This window comes from Corvus brachyrhynchos, unplaced genomic scaffold (genome assembly GCF_000691975.1).
Source record: "Corvus brachyrhynchos isolate BGI_N302 unplaced genomic scaffold, ASM69197v1 scaffold262, whole genome shotgun sequence".
Classification (NCBI taxonomy): Eukaryota; Metazoa; Chordata; class Aves; order Passeriformes; family Corvidae; genus Corvus; species Corvus brachyrhynchos.
Genome location: NW_008236626.1, coordinates 164027 through 169672, shown reverse-complemented (window position 1 = coordinate 169672; position 5646 = coordinate 164027).

Here is a 5646-nt window from a genome sequence, read left to right as displayed (position 1 = left end):
CAAGTCACCTAATCAAGCAAGGAAATAAGCAAAAGTAAAAACAAAAAGCGATCACCAATACTCACCATGAGGTGTTCACAGAGAAGCTGTTCATCAGTACCTGTTCTGAGGAATGGAATTTCAGTGGTCTGAGTTCTGACCTGGATCCATCCTCAGGCAATGTAAAGCAGTAATAACAATTTCTGTAACTAAGCATTTGGAAAGCTACAAGTAAGAGACATGAGATAGGAGATCTGGCTATCAGAAATAAACCAGGAAACTGTACAACTGTGTTCTGTCCTTTCACAAATGAAGCGCAACAAAAAGGAAAAAAATAGCCAATTATTTGTTATGACAAGTTGCACAAACCTAAAAGACAGCCTAGACAAGGACTCAAACACATTATGATTTCAGGTTAACTGAATATCTGCACAGTGCTAAGGCACAACCTAACTGTCCTCAACAAAGAGACTGTCTCATCTGTCCTCTCATATAAAGACCCTCTTTGCATGCTGGACACTTTCTAAGCAACACAGAGCATCAGATTGCAGCAGGGCAAATGGCAACTTGGCTTAGCCAGAAGCCATCAGGAGAGCTACATCACACAACTTTCTTCTCCAGATTATATGGAAATCCAAGACTGTGCTACAGAAGATTTAAGTTAGAGCAGCACAGAGCCTCAACTGTAAGACTGTTACATTTTGGACTTTCAAATTCTTAAATTTGCCCTTTACTTTAAAAAGTCAATGATTTCACCAAGAAAGTTTGATTAGTTTCTTTTACTTTCTGTAATGAAGTGCCATCCTTTTTACACTTGAAAGGATCTTTGTAATAATGCAACATTGATCTTTTGAATACAGATGAGCTAACCTAGATAATAGGATTTGGTGCCCGAAAGAAAAGGCTCTGAGTGTATATACCTAAGGCTTCAGTGCCATCAAGAGGATTTTAAAGATAAGGCACCTGTTCTTGAGCAAAAGTTTAGGTGAGGCATTGTAACAATACTCTTGCATTTCCATTATATATGTAGGCGATCTTTCATTGCAAATAAAAAAATTCTGTGTCATAACTGAGAATGTAATAAACACACCCACATGAGGGAGTGATCATGCAGAACCAGCCAGCAAGCAGTAATGCAAAGTAAAAAGCAGCCGTCAGCAACTTCCATGGATAAAGTTTGGAGCTTCTCTTCTCTCTGATACTCTGACTACACCATGCTACCTATTTCACTGGCTGCAAAAACATCTTCTGGAAAGAGGAAACAGTTTGAAAAAAGTGTTAACAGCAACTTCCTGGTAAGAAAGGAAAATGAGGAATTTTTATTTCTTTTTTATATACCTGTTTCTCTATTTAAAATGGAGTTTCACACCAGAAACTGTACCAACAACAGTGCCTAGTGGAAACCTGACAAGTTATCAGCAATCCTAACAAGTCACGTCTATATGCAACTTTCTTAGCATGCCGAAATACAAATCAGTCGTTGCCAGCAAACAGAGCACAAAACTGGGCACCAAAATACTTGCGTTTTCTTCCCAATTGTACTACAAACTTACTGCATTCATTTTCTAGCCAGCATAACAAATCTACACCTTTACTCCTTCATCACTTTCTTCCTTCTGTGCATTAACTTTCACAACCACCATGTGACAGGAGCAATTTCTTGTCATGTTCTCATAACACACTTTCATTGCTAGGTCTGTTTCATAATCTATAATGATTTTATTTAATTCTGTCATTTCCAAATACAGATTGTGTCTATTCTGAGAAGGAAAGCCATGCTGACAACAGTCTTAAAATAATCCACGATGAATTTTATGTCATCCATGACCTGTAACACAGAAAAATGTTCAGCACAAACCCAATCATATTAAGGAAATAAAAATAAATAGATATTTAAAAAATAAAGCTACTTGTGCCTCACAACACCTTGTTTAAATCTAACAAAATTCAAAACCTTCCCCTCCTCCTCCAAGAAGAAAATATAATTTCTAACATCTCATCCAAGCTCTTGCCAGGCTGCTAATGGAGCAGCTAGAGCTGAATTCAAACTGTGTCTCAACACCATTTTCAAATACAGTTCTATTCCCAGTGTGGGCAGAGCCTCTGAGGAAGATAACATCAAGAGTCATTTCAGCTGACCTTTTTGGAATCTTTTTATGATATAGCCCACTAATAGGCTTATTGGGAATGCATTTTGCACCAGAAAGATTTGTATTGGTCTGAGTAACTTCAGTTGGAGTTTTTCTACACAGAGCAATCATTTTGCTGGTGACAGCACACCTGTGCCTCCATTTCGGCTACAGCTCTCCAGGCTCTCAGACAACTGAAACACAATCATCCAGTATTCAGAACATCAAGTGCTTCCGTTAGACCGTGATAGCAGCAGGATATCTCCCAATCTTTTCCTTTGCAAGTGCCTTCAGGCAGCACCTATAGATTGGTAGCTTAAGAAGAAAGACAGTCTGAGCCATGGCTTTAACTTGTAAACAGGATCTTTGAAAGAGCAAAGGTGTGAGTTTGTTTCCAGTAAAGCAAACTTGCTTTGTTGTTTGCTTTCAGCATTTTTGTGATAAATCTACAGAGTAGGAATGGATTTCCTGTCTGCCTCTGCAAACTTCCCTTACCCAGCAAAACTGCCAGAATTTTATTTCCAATGCCTTCATGTGTCAGGGTCAAAGACAAGGGGTCAAAAGTGCATTTCAAGATTAGGTGCATTTCTTTTCAATACTTATGCAATCTGCTATAGTAAGTGAAAACTAAACACTAGGATTTCCAGGGTGTCAAGAGACAGAACATGAAGCCCCTAGCTTTTGGTTCCTGCCTGCTTTATTAATGTGCTTCTGTCATCATGTATGAATAACTGACACTTCCAAATGAAGCAGATGAACACTCCATTTAAAACAGAGAGATTTCACACATTGTGAAAAGGAGATCGTTTATATTTAAGCTAGATAAACAAAACTAAATCCTGTAGAGATTTTCCCACAGTATATTTTACAAGAAAACACTCAAACCAATTGTGTTCAGGATTTTCTTACCAGTTGAGAAAACTACAGTGTAACATCATGCTTGATGGCACACAAACTTTCAAACTTTGGGCATTGTTATTGCTTCTCAGCCATCCAGCACAAAAAGAGCAAGTAAACTCATTACCACACACCTCCCCGAAAAATGATCCTATTGCCTCCAGCCATTTTACTCTGCCTGTAGAAAAACACATCTGAAATCTTAATGACAAGTTTGGCAGGTAGCATCCAGCAAAGTGATGTGTACTACCAACTAAATATCACCTATTGTACAAGCCGTGCATCAGCAGGGAAACGAGCACCCTACTCACACAATTAGCACATGTCCATCAAATTGACAAATGAAGATAAATCAATTATTTGGCTACTTTCATCAGTGTAAACTCATGAAGAAATAATAAACAGTATAAATTTTTAACTGCCCATCTTGTTCCAACGGCAAACGCGAAACTCCCTCTGCCTTCAATAACCGGGAAGGAGCTCAGGGGCCGCGCCGCACCGCGCGGGCAGCACCGCCCTCCGGCGGCCGCGCTGCGCAACTGCAGCCCCGCGCCCGGGGAACTGCGGCAAGCGGGGAATTCAGCCCCGGCAGCGACCCGGCACCGGCCACCGCGGCGTGTGGACAATCACCCCAAACGGGGAATTCAGCCCCGGCAGCGACCCGGCACCGGCCACCGCGGCGCGTGGACAATCACCCCAAACGGGGAATTCAGCTCCGGTATCCCACCCCGGCACGGACCACCCGTGTGTTTGGCTAATTGAGACAAACAGGGAATTCCCCAACATCCCATTCTTGTCCCTGGTTACTTATGTGTTTTGTTAACTGCCGCAAACACGGGAATTTTACATATTCCGTCCTCATCACTGACCACTGGTGTGTTTGGCTAATGGCCATAAGCACGGGAATACTCTCCTCTGAGTTGTTGTTGCAGCAGTACAAGCAAGCCCTGGTCACAGGCAGGGGCTCTCGGCCTCAGACAGATTTTGAAGTCCAAGCAAACACCACCACAGCTCCCAAACAGACTCTTGAGCAAGTTGGCAAGTCGAAAAGGAAAGGTTGTTGCAAACCATCTTTGCTGCCTTGCTTCAATTTCAGTTTATTCTCTTTCACAGTGCACAGAGAGCTTTAATTAAACAAGATGACATCCCAAACAAAGCAAACAAAAAACCCAGAAATGAACAGAAACAAACAGAAAAAGAAACAGAATCAGGAACAACCCCCCAAAAACTAAAACACAACTACAACAAAAAACAAAAACCACAAAAACCAAAAACCACAAAACACATGAAAAAATACAGCTTTTTCACTAGATAAGTGTTTCAGATATTTATAGAGATAGCACATCGTCCAGAGTAGGCCGGTCTCAAGAACAGGCTTTGGGAATTCCTCCAGGAATAGCTGTCCCTGCTCTTGCACCGGGGCTAGGCACTTGAGTGGGGTTCTTCCCCAGCCAGCATCTGGAGCTCACTCATCCTGACAAACACTAGCTTTACACAGATTCCACCCTACTGTAGTTGACAGACAGGCTGCTCACATCGTTTCCACGTGTTAAGCTCCACTACTTAATGCATTACTAGAAGACATTAGCATCTATCCTGCATCAATTCTTCCTTTTGTAGGGAGAAGGAGCAGGCTCAAAGAACAGCTACTCCTTTTGAAGGCACTGCTGACTGCATTTACCTTAGAGAACACAGCCAAGGAAAAGGGGTGAGGTTTTTCCCCACGGGAAGTAAGCAGTTAGGATGCTCATCACTCTCCTCTCTACAACCTCTTCCCACCACAAAACCAAAATATAAGTAGCTTCTGGATACTTGGCCTTCAACTATAAAAGGGGTGTAACTACGACCCGGAAGCTTCAACCACAGTTTCATGCACATCACCTGAAGCACTAAGAACTCTTACAGGTGTTGCTGAGTACCGACATCATAATGACCCTGAGCCACACCTAAAGTCTTGAGAAATGTTACTGGTTTTATTCACCCGGTCTAAATAAGGGTAAATGGAGGGAGCAAACAGAGTAAATGATCCATTAATGGAAAACACCTGTGAAAAGGAGTTACGGAACCCACTGCCCACAAAAATAGATGGTTCAATTAGAAAACACAATAAAACACACGGCCTCACACCAGCACATGCATTATCTGGAATACCTGCAAGAACTACACTGTTATAGCAAAGAAGGCAGTGAAGCACTCAGAGGCAGAGCTGTCCCCTCCTTCAGCCCCAGCTGGCACCCAGAGCAGACCTGCACCACAAGGAGCTTCACTCATCCATCCGCTCAGCTTGGGAAACTCTGAAGTATTTAAAGATCAGGAAAAAAATCCAAACAACTCCTCAAGACCACTTTGAAGTGATCAGCTTAAGCCATTATACTTATAAAACCCCAAACAGACCACAGCATAATACCTTAAAAAACAGCAATTCCTCCCTCAGCCGGGCAGCACCATTTTGAGCCGCTTAGCATCACCGTGTGAGGGGATCTGAGCCTCTCCGTTTTACCCTCAGCTCTCACACCTCTCCTGTGCTGGTGGTTGTGGTGCACATCCCAGGGCTTCATTTCCAGAGGGGAAACATGGGGAAAACAGCCATACAGAGTTGCTCTATTTTAACTCACCGCTGCAGTATGGTTTGAGGGGCAAA